The sequence below is a fragment of the Ornithodoros turicata genome, chromosome 1 (assembly GCF_037126465.1).
Source record: "Ornithodoros turicata isolate Travis chromosome 1, ASM3712646v1, whole genome shotgun sequence".
Taxonomy (NCBI): domain Eukaryota; kingdom Metazoa; phylum Arthropoda; class Arachnida; order Ixodida; family Argasidae; genus Ornithodoros; species Ornithodoros turicata.
The window spans coordinates 165,522,251-165,539,770 of record NC_088201.1 but is presented as its reverse complement, the minus strand read 5'-3'; the positions used below and the strand labels follow the sequence as shown (position 1 = coordinate 165,539,770).

Below are 17,520 nucleotides of genomic sequence, written 5' to 3'. Positions count from 1 at the left end.
AGGAGACTTGCAGAGTAGAGTATTTTTTATTTATATTTTCCAAAGAACATGTAAAAAACAATGTGCTGTACCAACTGTATTCAAAGAAATACAAATATACTTTGTTTTAGCTATGTGCATGTTAGCAGATTACAGGTGACCAATGACACACAATGGGCGTCAAGGGTGGGAACACAAGAATACCACTGCAGGCACTGTCCTGAAATTCTAAGTCACCATTTGTCAGAAAGCAGTGACCACGCACAGCCTAAGGATCATATTGAGCTCCTTCCATTATTCTTTTTATTGACAGCATGTTGGCTGCCATCCAGTCCATGAAAGTGACCCTTATCGTTGAAAGAACGGTTCAACAGCAAGCGAGCTGGTGATAGTGTCCATGATGGCGAGACCTGAAGAGGAGATACAAGAAGGGACTTAAACACGCTATGTTGAGACATTGTGTATGTCCCTTCCTATCCCTCGTCTCAGGATTTTTCGCTATGGACCTTCATGATGTTTCCTTCGGCAAAGTTTACATATTTTTATGCAGAACTGTGAAGGTACAGCCTGGCGCTGTTAGCAAATCACACAGTACTTTTCTTGAATCAAGAATCCATAGAAGGTACACAGTCTTCTTCAGCATTGCACAAATCTATGGGACATGTTAATCACTTTGGAATGTCACAGACATGTCATGGAGGCCGGCACATGATTAGTGGTGCTGAACAGACAACTATTTCTCATAGTTTAGGCATAAAAAGCAGTTTTGTCACCTGCATGTTGAGACAGATGTATCTCTACATACTTTGCCATGACACAAATATAAGAAGCAACAAATGTACCCTCTACTTTATTATGGCTATTAGTCAACACTGTCAAGAATGTGGGAACACAGTCTTGTACCACCTACACTCTTCAAAATGACCTTCACACACGACACATTGTAGGTCAACGAGACTCCAGAATGATGTCCTCTCCCTCCCCATTAGCTGAAAACATTTTTCTACAACCTTGCATAAGAGGAAGTTAGTACAAGAAACACACACATTCCTTTTTTGAGCAAATCAGTATTCAGAGCGTTACCATACTGTGGTAGGCCTGCAGTGCATTACGTGGTACAGCACACACTGTAAAAAATGTCACCGTAGAACATGTCCCCCATTCTAATGACAGTCTTCTCCAGTTTTTCAAACTGCCATTTCCCATAGTGCTTTATGGTATGACACAGTATTTCTAAATCTTTACTGTAGTTTACTGGTTGTAGCAGAAAAAAGACACCACTGTTTCTGATCACAGGACACAAGCCATAAGCGCTATACGGAAACAGTACATGCTGCTCTCTAGCAGTTGTTTGTGTTTGGACATGGTATGGTGCATGCAGGGTAAATTCCATGGTTAAAATATCCAAACGTGAACAACTGTTACATTACAACATGTAGAATGCTCTATAGTACAGTAAATCCTCCAAAGCCGGACACCTCCCTACTTCGGACAACTCCCCATGATTTCATTGCACGGGCAGGCTCCCATTGAAACTACATGGGGACGAAACTCTCTATGTCAGACACCTCCCTATCTTGGAAGTAGGATAGGGTTTTCCCTGCAAAGTCGGACAAAACCCTGGCCAAATTACCTCAATATCGGCCCACCTTTGCACCAAAAAGACCTAAAATGAGCCAGTGGCCTTGACTTTTGCCCCTTTTTTCCCCTATAATGGTCTCAGCATTTTGTTGCTTTAGTTTTTAGAGTCGAAAAACAAGTGCTGTCGGTCTACATTGTAATTCTTTATGTGAGCACTTGTCTTCAGTTTGTCTAGAGCCTCTGAACGAGCACTGCACCAAAGCTATGAGAAGTGGGCTGACGCTTCAGAGAAAAGTCCTTGCTGCTCGAAAAGCTCCAGAGGTAATGCCATTGAGTAGAATCTGAACGGAATTGAATATACTAAAATCAGTAATAATTATCAGTGAAGAGTGGGTAGAGGTACCACTACCAGGCACCACCACCAGGTACCACTAAGGACCTTAAATTGAAGAAGGGGGACATTTCTCACAGCTGTGATCTCTTCCATTTTTTGTTGCCGTCATATTCTGTAACTCGGACACCTCTATAAGTAGGAGACGCTTCGGCTGCACCGTGGGTGTCCAACATAGGAAGCTTTCACTGTATTTATGTTCCGTGTCATGTGACCACAAACAATATATGCTTTTGCTCATGCTGCACAGCACAGGCGAATTGAGCTGCATGTGAGGATAATAACATGAAACCCGAGGCGCGGAGGAAAAGGCATGACTTTACGGTTTCTGTGTCAGTTGTTTCATGTTGTAATTGCGTACCAGCTGGCCTGTACCTGAGAATAGGTTTGATGCATTGTACACACACCATAGACATGCAGTATGTGGTGTGTTGTGATAGTAATGCCACTGCCAATTGAAGAATAATGCTCCAGGTGGATTGTTTTGGTACAATCTTGAACTATGCATACCAAGGGGTAGGGCATCTGCGTGACAGGTTTACCTGGAAGTAAGAATGTAAATGTTAGCTGAAGTCATAGAATAATTAACATTATCAATATACTGCTGCAGATGATACAAACAATAGCACACAAGATGCTCCGATATGTTCTGCAGGAATGTCTCTGCACTCACAATATTAGTACAGCAGCTACAGAAAGGCATAAAACAAGTTTTTGTATACATGATACCACTTGAATGCAACAAAAGCTTCTGCTGCACTGGCAGAACACCACGGCGGACAGATTTACCTTACTTCACCTGAGAAAAAGTATGTACTGTTGCACACATGATGCTATTTGAATGTCTCGAAAAACATAATTTATGACCGAAAGACATCAACTGGAAGATTTCGATTTACCTTAGTCAAAACTGAGAAAAAGTATGTGCTGTTGCACACATGAAACTGCTTGAACTGCCCTTGGGCACTCTGGAAGAACACCTTATTTGTGACCAAAATACAACAGCTGAGCCAACATTGAATTTATACCTTACTCAAAATACACAAGATGTGCTGCCGTGCATATGATACGATGATACTGCTTAAATGTACTCTGAAAGCGCTGACACCTCAGGCATGGTTGCTCTAAGCTAGCGAGCAACAGCAAGGGTATACGAACACAAGAAGTCGAGCACAAGTGATGGAATGCAGTTGATTAATCAGAAAATGAAATGTCTCAGTACCAGGTGTTACTGTTCCGTCAACAAAAACAGATGAACTTTGAATGGGCGACTGGTGACAGCCTTCAGCTTGAAACCCAGACGGTGATAGTTGAGACGTGGTGCGCAAGCTTTTCGGTGGTGCCAGAATGCCTGCGAAATCATAAGGCAATTCCAAATCTGTACTGAGAATACACTCGCTGGGCGTAATCTCTAAAGGATGAAGCAGTAACTGACAGATAGCGTATTTTTCTCTTCTACGTGATGCGATTTGCACCGCATGACTGACTTGTCTAACATTACGCGTCTTACCTTTATCTGCTGCCTAATCCTGCCCCTGCAATCTCCTGCTGCAGATAAGGTTGGCACAGCATCCCGGACGAGACATCTTCGGCTTCTTGTGAAACAAGTTGCGCATTGCTTCCGTAACATTCGTACGAGCCAAATGAACAGATCAAATCGCTGTTTCGAAGGTGGCACCCAGTCGGAGTTGTAACCGATTGTTGCAGTCAATAGATTTCTCTTTCGCCTTTCGGAGAATTGTGGTTTGAAACATTGGAACTGCATGCTGAAGTATTCTTGCAGACGGGAGCAAAACGCTCACGCATTCTCGGCACGCAGCACAGAACACGAATCACACCAGGAAGACTGTACTGGCCTAGCAAATGCTTTGCAGTCGAAGGAAGTAAAACTCACGTTCCTCGTGGGTTTAGTGAAGTCCAGAAATATACTGGCGCTCTAATAGCGAACTGTTTATCACTTCCCCAATGTGAATCTGCGCAGCAGACTGCTCGGCAGAAGAAACTGGCCGGCTTGGTGGAAGAAACCAAGCCAAAAGTCATGCCAAGCCGGAGCGCGGGCAGACCACCAATGTGTCGTCGACACAGGGTTTGCGGGCCACAAGACGGGATGTCATTGAAACTAAAAATCCACTTTTTCGGGAAACCGCGAGGAGTTTGGGATAACTATTTTGCATACATAATCAGTGTTCCCTTATGAACACATCGTGTGAGTACCATTCCATTCTGTAACACTCGAAAATCGGCGTAGCTGAGCTTTAATGGAGGTATCCAAGACGTAGGAAATATGCACTGTTTTCACTCTTTTCCTCAAAGCCGGGAGACTTTATGTCTCTATCTATATGGCCAAAGCTCTGCGCATGCTTTATCACTCAAAGGGTTGGGGGCTATATTCCTTCATCCAGCAAACAGAACGCTCTGGAGGTAAGATAAGAGAGAGTTCAAAGGCGATATATTTTATTGTGCAGCGCAGATAGATGTCGATATCACTCGCGGGGGTCACTATCGCATCCTTTCCCTGAAACGGAAATCTTTCGTCAAAGTGGTTGTCAAGTCGGCTAAGTTTGTAGAGATGCGATATTGTTATTGAAGATGTAGAGAAAGTCCAAATTATTAATTGGTAGCAACGATACTCAATCAAAAACGAGAAACAAATTTAATTACGTCAATTTTTGTAATATCTTGAAACAGAAATTTCTAATGAACCACACAGAAATATCAAATGTGAAATGCAACTCAGAGTTATGAGGCATTCCTATCTTAGAGGTACTTACTTATGTCAATCGAGTGAACAATTGAAACAAATACAAGACAATAATTATTTCAGACAGTAAGTTCACACCTCATAGAATATCAGTCGAGTGAATACTTGAAACAAAATCAAAACAATAATTCTCACGACAGGCGGAGATTAAGGCATTCTAAACCAGATAATAAAATTTTAATCAATAAAATAAACATAGATATGCTTTTAATTAAGTGTAGACGAGCACTTGATAACAGAAGAGACATTTGCTCTACATTGAAAGATGGACATATTTTGTACTCGCTGCCATAAATCATGGGAAGATATGATAAAAAACTGCTTCGAAAAGGAAGAGCCGCGAAACGATTCCATTATCGCTGCCTTTCAATACGTCCTAGACATGGTCATATTCGGAGATATGGTACAAATTACAGAACTGAAGGTGCAAGAATTTATATGCCGAATCTACAATACTTATAAAAATATCTGCTCGTCATCGTCGCAAGGGCCATTGGGATTGATGGCGGAGTTTTTGAGGTTTGCTAACGAAGAATTGAAATACACTAGACCAGATGTAATTGTAATCATTGCAATGGGCATTGCGTACATCAAGAAAGCAGTCAGATCAAATTATCATATACAAGCGGTCTATATCGCACGATTCATTACGGATTTGTTGAAATTACACATATCTGAGATGGAAATTACATACTCGTACAGCTCGTAAGTACAGCTCGGGGAATTTTTCTTAGACACGGAAATAATCGTGGCACAATGCTGACATATCTGGACAGCTTTCCTATTTTATTTGTACAGGTTATTACGTTAGAACACAGTACATTAGAATAGAGATTCATTATGAACGGCATTTCAACATTACGATGCATAATCATGCGACCGACAAAGAAAAAAGACTAGCGCATTGTCTCACGAAGTTCAATGAATACCTAGCAGCCAACGGTGAAAACCTTAGACGAACAAAGCAGAATACCTCGCTTGATTGAGTTGGGCGCAAATGGTTCTTGATGATCCACATTGAGTTTGCGTGCCCGCACGCATTTTTGCTCGTATAGGCGCGCAATATATGCATTGCCACTTTATTGTCACATGTATACATATTGTCACACACTATATGTCACATTGTCAACATATGCAACAGTCACTTTCAAATGATTTTGGACAAATGCATGGTACGATCATCTGCATGTCTGTGGTCCAACAGCCCAATTTTTGACAGTACAGGATGTAATTCGCTGCGCCGGACTCACTACCAGAACGTGCTGGTGGCCAGCTGGTTGGGGTCACCACAGAAATTTCAGGGGGGTGTTGCAAAAATGCAGGGAGGGTGTACACCCCCCCTGGGGGGAGGTGTAGGGAAATCCCTGGGCAAGCCTTACATATACTTTCATCAGTAATACTATGCTAGTCGTTCCGACGGATTTCATATTTACGCCTATATGGTGTCATGGCCTGTTACAGTAGGTTGCCAAGTACATGACTTACACATAGGCATGTAAAATATGGGAAAGATTTATCACAGTACGTTAGAGAGCAATCTCAGTATAATAATATGTGGCGAATAGGAGCTCTAAGGTGTCTTCGTTTAAGTTTTCTTCTGGGGTACCTTTCTATGAAAATCAAATCTTGAGCTAGAGCACAATAACGCTCAACAAGCAAGACCTAACATACACCTTGTGCATGTTAGGTCTGAGCCTGAGCTTTGGTGCAACAACACTCAACAACCAGTTCATGTATCTGGACGATGAGTGTTGTGCCCAAGCTCATGCTTTCTTCGTCATGGATCTAGTCTACCAGCCTGCCTACTGGATTTGGTATTTTATCTGTAACCATACCTTTCTTGTTATGTGCAATTTTCATTGTATCGTGTGGTCATGGTTATATTTGCTTCTGACATTCTGACTCATTCTCCTGCATACAAAAATTGTTTGACCTGCATTATATGTAAACAAGTGAACAGAAAATATAGGTGATAAGATGATAAAAAGAACGACTTTCTCAAATATTTTCTTCAGGGAGACTTAGATGTTGAATAAGTGACTGATTTAGAAGAAAAATAAAATTGAGATTTTGGCAGAACTACTTCAACTAACATTCTATTGTTCAGTGAGTCGTTTATTACCAAAGGTGGGGTAGTAAACAAGGGTGGGAATATGAGACGCGAAAGCCTTGAACTCGCCGTGCGAAGACGAGGTGTGAAGATGAGTCAACGGCTGAGCTCGAATGCCAGATGCCTCACATTTCCCCTCCTTTGGAAGCCTCTGACTCAGGAAAAGTCTTTGTTGTAATGCAGAGCCCTCTTCTGGTATGTGTGTGAGACATATTCTCACAAGTGCTAATTCTTTCATGCATTTGTGCATCTGCTAGATCTGTAGTTTCGGCCAACTGGTCATCACATGAACTGTGTGACAGCGGCGTGTGTGACAGCGGGATGAGATGCGACCGATTGCGACGAAGATCACCGCTCTCTGTTGCCACAAGATAGGAACGTGGTGTTGAGGCTGGGCCTTTCACGCATCCTCTTCTACATCGATGACCCATACATCTTGGCCCTCATCAAGATCAGAGAGAGGTCGAACGCCGTAGTGTCTATCGAAGTGTTGTTTCTGTCTCTTTTTCAGTAGGTCTTCGCACTTCTTTACGGCCTCGTGGTCTGCCTTCTTGGGTAGCAGCATTTCTTCCGCTGTGGGAAGTGTAGTTCGCAATCGTCTACCCATCAATAGTTCGGCTGGGCTGTAGCTATTCTTGAGAGCGGAGCTCTTGACAGAGTATCAGCAGCGAGAAGCGCTTTCCCGGGAACGTGAGCAACGTCGTAGGAGAAACGCGTATAACGCGTTTCTCCAGAATCCAGAAGATGTGGCAATCCAGAAGATGTGGGTTCGAGTCCTACAGCTGGCTAACCTTTTCAGTGACTTTCATCTTTCATCGTTAATTTCTTAAGCAATTTGAGGCCTTGTATGTATTTGTCCCTTCTATGTTGTTCCAGCCTCTGAACATCAATTCTTTCATGTTCAATAGTTGCCGCCAGCGTCGACCCCGTCGTATGAATGTGTGTACGAGTGAGCAAAAATGGAAGAGTGAAAGGAGGATGAGTGAGAGAGAGTGGCTGGTTTGTCCCTTCAGATGACGCACCCTGGAAGTCGCTGAGAAGGCGTGTTAGCTTAGCTCAATTGGCAGAGCCCTGGACCGGCAATCCAGAAGATGTGGGTGCGAGACCTACAGCTGGCTAACCTTTTCAGTGACTTTCATCTTTCATCAGGGAGAAGGTGTTATGCTAGTCCATTGAGGGAGTGAGGAGACACCCTTTTGAGCGTAACTGTACTCTCCAAAAGGGTGTTATACATGTGGCAAGGAAAGGAGTTAAAGTACACCCTTTTTTTTAAGAGTGTACGCCGTAGCCTCCTATACGCATACGTAGCCTTTGCAGCCTTGGCATCAGGTCATCAAGTGACTTGGTAGAGAAAAGGGTGACCAACGGTTTGTGATCGATTTCTAGAGTAAACAGGGTTCCAATGAGGTAGTCCCTGAACTTCTCACAAGCTCAAATCACGGCTAGAGCTTCCTTCACGATCTGCGCATATCGCCTTTCTGTTTCGATCAGGGTGCGAGACGCGTAGGCGATTACCTTTAGCTTTCCATCGCTTTGCTGTTGCCTTAGAACTGCACCTAGTCCGTACATGAAGGCGTCGGCAGATACGATGGTGTCCTTTGTGGATGTAGAACATCAGCCAGACGAGGCACGAATATCGCCAGATACGTTGCCATGCCAAGTAAACGTCAGAGTTCGCGCTTATTTGATGGCGGTGGCATCTCCTTTACTGACTTGAGGATGCTATTATCCGGTCGAATGCCATTGTCGTCTATCCTGTGTCTTAGGAAGGTGATGCTAGAAGTTCCAAAAACGCACTTTTCGGAATCCAGGATAAGTTGTGCGTTGGCTAATTGTTGTAGCACTTTCCTCAGTCGCTGGGAACGTTCCTCTTCTGTGTAACCGTAGATCAAGACGTCATCCATGTGGCAGAGTACCCCTTCGAGGCCTTCTAAGATCCTCGCCATTCTCTTCTGGATGTGTTCCGGCGCCGAACTGATGCCGAACGGGAAGCGATTGAAGCAAAATCTCCCGAACGGTGTGATTAATGTTGTGAGCAGTCGGCTATTCTCATTAAGAGGAATTTGCCAAAAGCCAGAGTTAGCATCCAGCCGCGAGAATATTTTTGCACCTGAGAGCTGTCCTAGTGTCTGCTCCAGTGAGGTTATGGGGTGCCATTCGCGGTGCACATGTCAATTGAGTTCTGATAGGTCAACACAGACACGATTGTTTCCTGACGGTTTCGGAACCACCATCGTAGGAGCACACCATTCCGTGTCCCCATCTACTGGTGAGAAAACTCCAAGTTTCTGCATTCGTTCTAATTCTTCCCGTGTCTTTTTGAAGAGAGGGAGTGGCACTCGGCGCGGAGAAACGACAGCATACGGTTTTGCATCTTGTTTGAGAACGAGGGTATATTCCTCCTTGAGGTTACCGAGTCCTTTGAAGAGCTGAGGGAAGTCCTTACGCGGATTGCAGAGGTGGACTGCCTCGGTACCCTCGGCACGAGGGGTAGAAGCCACGTTGTTCACTTGTGGAAACAAACAAAACTTTTCTATTGCTGGTTTGCCAAGAAACGACTTCCTAAGTCCCTTCACCACGTAGATCACATGTTTTGACTTTTTGCCATTTAGCTCGAGGTCACAATCGATCGTTCGTTGGATTTGGAGTGGTTTGCCGTCGGGACCGTGTAGCTGTCTTTTGGGCTTTGTAAGCGTGATGCCTCGTTTACCTGTGCTGGCAGAACGTTTCGTAAGATATAACAATTTCATCTGCTCCCGTGTCTATTCTGAAAAGATGTGGCCTACCGTTTAGGAACACTGATATATCCCATCTCGTGCTGCCATCTCCCCCAGCGATGCCTATGAAGCCAACGTCCTGCTGTGCTTCAATTGCGTGCACTGTTGAGGAGGATTTGAACACGAGTGCGAAATGTCCTTTCTTTTTGCACTTGTTGCAGATGGCAGTTTTCGCAGGACACTGCTGTTTCGGATGTGGATCCCTGCCGCACCAACGGCATGTCTTGCTTCTGGAGTTCTCTTAGCTCTCTGAAGATTTTTGGTGGTGTTTCTTCGTGGTTGATCTGTTACCCCCTGAGTGTTTAATAATGCGATCGATGTTGCCGTCTTCGTCGGGACCCGGTCGAAGGTGAGCCGCTGATTTCGAACCGCTTCATGCTGTCGGGCCGTGACCAACGCTTTATGGAGGTTGAGGTCCGCATCCAGTTGCAGCTTCTCTGACAGTTTGCGATCGAAGAGTCCTACTACTAGACGGTCTCGGGTCAGATCCTCTTTTAACTCGCCATAGTCGCAAGTTTCCGATAAGACGTGGAGAGCAGTTACAAAATCTTCCAGGGATTCGGCTTCCTTTTGGACTCGAGTGTTGAACAGGGCTCGCTCGTAAATCACGTTTCGTCTAGGTACGAAATACTCTTGGAATTTTTCCAGTACCTTTGAGATGTTGGTTGATTCCTCGGCTTTGAGCTTGAACGTTTGAAGGATGTCTTCGGCTTGTTGTCCCATCACATAGACGAGCGTGTCCACCAAGTTGGTCTCTTTCTGTCCTTGCAATCCAGAAGCTGACAGAAATCGAAGAAATATTCTCTTCCATGCCGGCCACTCGTTGGGTTTGAAGGAGAACGAGTCTGGAGGTGCTATCTTGTACGACGTCGTCGTCACGGGCGTTGCGATACATCACGCTTAAGGGCTTGGAGTTTGCACAATTGTAGAGATCCACGCTATACGAAGAGTACCCATGGATCCCACTTCTGACACCATGTTGTGCGTTAGACTCCGTAGAGGAACAAAAACCCAAGCCGAGCTGCCGCGATAAGAGAGCTGTTTATTGTACGAGTACCAAGTGCGGACTGCCCTTAGACAAAGCCCCTCAGGAAAGATAAACAAGAGTGGGAATATGAGACGCGAAAGCCTTGAACTCGCCGTGCGAAGACGCGGTGTCAAGATGAGTCAACGACTGAGCTCGAATGCTAGATACCTCACAATTAATATCATTCTAAACCAGATAGCGTAACAAAATTGTAAACAATAAAATGAGCACCGATATGTGTAGAGGTACACGTGTAGACAGAACAGACCATTGCTCTACATTGAAGAGATGGACAGATTCGGTACTCGTTACCACAAGTCATGGGAAGACTTGATAAAAACTGCTTCGAAAAAAAAAGCGCTGAGAAATGATTCCATTATCACTGCATTCCAATACATCCTATACATGGTCGTATTCGGAGATATAGTACGAATTACAGAATTGAAGGCGTAAGAATTTCTAGAATAGGGAGTGATGGTGGAGATGTTGAGGTTGGCTAACGCCCTCATATAGTGACGACAAAGATGACGTTTATTATTTCAGTAATACACTTGTTTATTTCGATAAATTACAATTGTCCTATTCCAAACTCTGACGTGTCTTGATTGATGAATTGAGAATGCATCATATAGGACATCTTATTATGGGTCGCTTGAATTGATTAGTGCAATCGATACGTTGTCGCCGTATTTCAGTAACTTGCACTTTGTTGCGACGAACTTGCACAATCTCTTATTGATGTTTCCTTGCTTTGTATAAGCTTCTTGAATGGCGTACAAGAGAGTGTTCGAAGAAAATCGTCTGGTGGTCCACCGCAGTTGACATGTTCGTTGAGTTTCAATAAGTGATGATACGTCAGACCTTATGCAACAATATCGAACTCATTCTCATTGGACATCATTACAAGAATTGGTAGAAGAAAATAATTGTGGTATCTATGGTATGGTGCGTGCAGGATAGATCCCATGGTTACAATGTCCAAACATGAACTATTAGATAACACGAGGTTGCGTTGCTGAATAGGAATCAGGTATGGTGCATGCAGGATTGATTCCATGGTTGCAATGTCTAAACATTAACTATTACAAAACACGAATTTGCGTTGCTGAATGCTGCCCAGTATGGGCAAAATCAGTAGCGCATGAGAATAAGTTTGATTCATTGTACACGCACCTTAGACATGCAGGGTGCGGTGTCCTGCGATAGTAATACCATTGCCCGTTGAAAAGTGCTGCTCTAGATGGGCTGCTTCGGCGCAAACTTGAACTGAAGATAACAAAGAGGGTACCAGCGCGACTGGTTGATCTGGAAGTAAGAGGTCAATGTTAGCTGAAGTTACCTGATGGAAAGCGTCCATATACTGCTGCAGATTGTACTAGCAATAAAACAGAAGGCGTTCTGCAGGAATGTTGCTGCGCATATAATATTAGAACATCAACGACACAGAGGCTTAAATTATGTCATTTAACACATGACACGGCTTGCAGCTCTGGGAGATGAAAAACTCATTTCTGACCGAAACACAACGGCTGACAGTGTCAGGTTTATCTTACTCAAAACAGAAAAGGAATGCACTGTGGCACACATGATGATTGAATATAGCCCTCGAAGCCTCTGAAAGAAGAACAGCTGAAGAACAGAAGAACAGCTGACTTCTGGCTAAAACGCAACTGCTGGAAGATTTTTAAGTTAACCTTACTCAAAACTGAGAAGAAGGAGGCACTGTTGTACACATGACGCTGTTTGAGCGTATTCCTTCGTGGGCCTCTGGAAGAACACCAGATTAGTGGCCGAAATACAGTAGCTGAACAAAGATTTAAATTTATACCTTTTAGACAAAACACGCGAACTGTGCTTCCGTAGACATGATGCTGTTTCCACTTGCTTTGTGAAAGCACTAGAATAAGAACTCTTCTGTTGATAACCAACCAAGCAACAGTAGGGGTATACAAATAAAAGAAGTGGAATGCAAATGGTGTAGCCCACCTCATTAATCAGAAATTGAAATGCTGCAGCCGCTGATGCAGGCGTCACTGCTCCGTCAACAAAAACAGGTTGACTTTCACGGAGCGGTACAGAGGTAGTAGCTGAGCGGTACAACTGAGGTACAGTCCAAATCAGTACTGAAAATAAAACTTGAGGGTATCCCGATTAGGGGCTGAACATCACTTTCTTTCCGCAACAGAGGAATATCGACTCATTCCTATCTCCAACTCGTTTATGTAACAACGCAGGTACGATCACTAGGTAGTTAATCAAGTCCAGTCTATAAGATGAAGCAGTAACCGATTTCTTATTCTGTTTCGAAGTGATGGCATATGCGCCACATAAATGTTGAGACTCCGACTTACATCCATTCGCTGTCTTTTCCTGTTTCCGCAATCTGCAGCTGCCGCTATCGTTGACACAGTATCCCGGTTGAGATACCCCCGTGTGAGAATTCCGAATTGCTCTTCGAGTTCGGCATTGTTTCCGTAACATCAAGGGGTGAAATGATCAGAGCAAATCGCTGCTTTAGAATGTATCACCTGGAGTCACTGCGTAGCTTCGCTATGGAGAGTCATTTGCTGTACAGTGGCACTGGGGCAGCGCCCAGCCTGCTGGCCGGCACCAGCCCCATCTCATCATCGTATCTCTATTTGTGTGTGTGTGTACAGATATATAAACCCAATTGGCCTCACTGAGCGATATTCCGAGATCGGGGCAAGTTTTGAATTTGCTTGGCTGCCCGATCTGGCCTAGCGAGGCTAGTGATTGGCCAAAAAGCTTGGTACTTGGTATGGATCTGTACCCTGGCCAATAACTTGCCAAGCGTTGGCCAGTACGCGTTGTGCCAAGTTACACTAAACTGCGACAGAATTTGTCAAAGTTGAGCCGTTTAGCAAGGGAACAATACCGGAAAAGACTAGTGTGCATTCAGACGTGTTATATTGAGAAAATTGTTATACTTTTACGTATGTCAACGTATCGAAATACATGAGTTCGAGGGAATGCCCTGAGCGCATCACTGATAACCCTGTCGGTCAGTGGCACACATCTTTGATGTCCACAACACACAATGAGACACACTTTCTTCCAAGAAATGGTTCCAAAGCATTAACACGGCTCTCAGAATGTTTTACTATGAGGGAACTAGGCTCAAGCATAGTTGCTCAGGCGTCGAAGTGCACGTGGCACAATCCTACACAATGAACCTCGGGAAGATTTTTCATGTCCCTCTCCTCAACACAACGAGGACCTCTCCACATATTTGAAACCGTTTGGAGTGATATCGCCAAGACGACAAGTGCGGCACATCTACGAGCCGGATGGGAGTGACATATTGTTCCCCCTTCGTACGGTTATCCTGACATCCAGTCACACATGAAGCTTCCACAGACAGTCCCTCTTGGTTTTAATCAGTATAACGTACAAGAATATACTGGGGCGCCAGTACAGTGTTTCAAATGTCAAAAATTCGGACACTTGGCGCGCAACTGCCGTAGCGCACCTCGCTGTAAGACGTGTGCTGGGCCACATAGTATCAATGAGTGCTCTGCCAAGCGACAGCCTAAGTGCGCAAAAGGCGGTGGACCTCATGCAGCTTCAGACACACGCTCTGCATGAAAGCAAGGGCTTCAAGAAGGTTTCAGGCCCCGTATGAGTCGTGTGACCTCAAGCGCCCCTCGGTCTCCAAGCCAAAGAAGCCACTAATTTCAGTAGTGAAGCCACCTTCGCGTGCACGCGGAAGTTCCAGACCTCCCGTGCGTCCCTCGGCGTAGGCTGACCAGAATGCTTCAACAGTCCCCTCAAGTGGCATATGCAACCGCCGTAGTTATGTGGAGGCCGCCCGGCCCCGAGAGACGGATTTGCCTACACAGGCGCAGCCCAACGCCGTCCCAACAGCCATTGGGAGTGACGGCCTCACTAGGTCTCTTTTACCGTTGTTCCTATCTGCGCTGACTGCGATTGTAGCTGCCTTCCCAGGGGCTTCCCAGCTGGCTGAGGTGAGGGCCTTATGGGGCAGCGTCTTGGCCGTGCGCCCTCGGATCTTTGTGCATCATGCAATTTGCGCGCAGACCTGCACCACCTACTTATGGACTGCCCGGACTACCAGCGGGAGCGTGAGATCTTGCAGCACGAACTGCATGCGATCGATCATCGCCCATTTACCATAGGCAAGGTGCTGGGCTCATGGTCCAGTCCCGCTCATACACACCAAGCTCTGCGTCACCTTTGGGATTTGCTGTCATCAACAGACCTCTCAACCCTGCTTTGATTACCGGACTCCTTATCTCCAGCATCATCTCTCATCACGTACAAGTTGCACTGGGGCAGCGCCCAGCCTGCTGGCCGGCATCAGCCCCATCTGATCATCGTATCTCTGTGTGTGTGTGTAGAAATTGTTGTGTATTGTGTAGAAATTGTGTGTGTAGAGAGATTGTTGAAAGAAACACTTTATATTTTGTCCTCTGCGAATTGAGTCAGTCGTCCTTTCCTGACCTTCAGTCCAGCTTTAGGGAACTTGCTGGCTGTCACCCCTCTGCCCCACTTGATGCTGAAGATTCCCGTTTCTCAAAAACGTTCAGATTTGTTTGAGACTTTTTGTTTGCGTTTCAGTCTGTTTGTCCTCCAGTTGCTGTGTCCCTCGACTCGGGGTGTCTTGAGTGTGTACCTCTGCAAGGTGACCGTGTCTCAAAGCAGGATATCACTGAGCAACGTCCCAGCATCGAAAACGCCAGCGTGTTTTCGATGTTCATCCAATTCGAATGAGATACGCATTTTAGACAGTTATTCTTAGCTGGGCGCACAAGGCTTAGCGACGTAAAAGGTAGCACCGATGGTTACTTTATTAGTGTGTTTTAGTCAGACATTTTGTAAAGTCCCGGTGCAGTAAACGGTAGGATATTCCGAAACGATATCGAAATACGCGAGAATCACACTGTTCACATGTTTTGTTTTGTTTTTATGTGTGTGCACAGTGGAAGGATGTATGACACGTACGGTCAATTAAGAGGCCATACCAGTCGGGAATCAGCTCCGATTCCTTAGACACGTCATTTTGACGTCGCGCATCATCAGCCATTTAGGATGTGGGACGCTTATACATTAATTATGTTGTAATATCGAGAAACAAGTTCAATTCTAAACATATTCCCACTTGTCAAATCCAAGATAACCAGTTCAAACTGTACCAAAACCACTCAACATTCTATTTCACGTGCGCACTATGTTTTCTGTGCTGTATTGCACCGCGAGGTCACGGCGATGTTCCCACAAGCGGTTCCCTCACCAGCTGCACCTTGAGTCGGTGGGGTCCGTCATTGGCTAGGAGAGCGAAATCTCTCCGCCTCCACCGCTTAGGATTCGTGACAGGGTTCGTGATTCGGAATATGGTGACGTGACCCGGTTCCAAGGATAAGGAGAGACACACGCGGATTACGCTCTTTGAATGTCAATGTTTCGTGATAAAGACGCTCGCTAGAAGTAAAAGAATTCCATATTTGGATATCCTGAGCTACGTCCTTTCATTGAGCATAATTAATTGGAGAATGTTTGTTGACTTGTTTTGTGCCTGGTTGGCACGCTCCCCTGCGCCGTTTGTTGAGAGGTGAAGTGTCTGACTTTGGTACAATAGGTCCGCAGTTCGATTCGAGACTTTCAAGTCTTTTTTGCTTGTCTCCTATTGCTATATGACTACTTTCTTACGTTTCTTTTGTTCTATCTATTGTTTTTACAAGTTACCGGCGTCTGTATTGACTGATTATGGAAGGTTTTAGTTATCCTTCGTATTGTTGTGCTTGTGCATACTTGCTATATGCCGACGTACAAATGTGATCGGATAGTATGAATGATAATATGGACAATACATATACAGATGGTATTATAAACGAAGGCTGCCAGCACTGAGTCTGAGCGCTAGTCGATTGCCAATTAAAGAAATTAGGGGATGACCACGGAAATGTTACTTCATATATGCTATCTAAGCTCTCCTGCGATGTCGCCATCTCTCAGGTGCTGAACTGGATGTACTAGTGGTGGTACATTACGCTATAAACATTGCCTGCACACCGCGCTTACAATGCCGATATGGCAAATCTAGTGCTCGAAACAGTATTTCATACCTGCACTCGCCTACACGCAATTTACCTTGATAATACGTCAATTATTCATGCAAAATGACATTTTGGAATATATCTTTCTTGCATGGAGGTATTACCAGACATCTGAATTCATTTTCAAGGCGTTGGTGCAAAATACCTTACAAAATTTCTGTCGCAAAATACACTGCGTATTATTACCCGGAAACTTCTGTAATATATTTTACAGACTGCTTTCCCCCGTGTTTTCCCTTCTTTCACATTACACAAGCCCCGAAAAATGACGTCAGAGGAGAAACCCCCGTGGAAAGGAACCTTCCTTTTTTGTTTTGACTGATCCTCCTATTTAGTGACTCTAATTATCCCCGTTTACTAAGCCGTGCAAATAAAGGCGGATTGGGGGGGGGGGAGGACAATAAAGGCTTTGGGTCGACACACACAAAACCAGCCAAGGTCGAACGGTGGGCCTCGCTGCGGGAGTCGCGGTATTTTCAACAGAGGCTGTTACTTTTTTCCGTTGGACATCAACAGGAACGATCCGACAAATAATAAAAGGACATAGAGTCAAAAACAAAAAAGTTATTAACGGTCGCTTGACAACATAACATGTTGTGTTGCATAATTTAAAACCCTGAGACTAGGAAACACGAAAAGACAGACACAGCACGAAGTCCCAAACAGAGCTGAAAATTTTATTTTATGAAAATTTTATATTTAATTTTTAAGAATACAGTCAAACTCCTTTATAGCGAACACCTTTTTACCGAAAATACCACTACAGCAATTTTTTTTGCGGTCCCGCTGGAGCCCTATA

At 44.6% G+C, this 17,520-nt stretch overlaps 2 long non-coding RNA genes across 2 annotated transcripts in view; one reads left to right on the top strand and one right to left on the bottom strand.

The window, feature by feature from the left end:
- Positions 1-17,520, top strand: part of LOC135372548 (uncharacterized) — a 67,313-nt gene that overhangs the window by 42,228 nt on the left and 7,565 nt on the right. The gene's annotated exons all lie outside the window — the stretch shown is intronic.
- Positions 2,258-3,711, bottom strand: LOC135372537 (uncharacterized). Its single transcript, XR_010416024.1, has 3 exons — positions 3,462-3,711; positions 3,174-3,302; positions 2,258-2,493 (listed from the first exon to the last, which is right to left on the bottom strand). It is a non-coding gene; the product is annotated as an uncharacterized LOC135372537 (long non-coding RNA).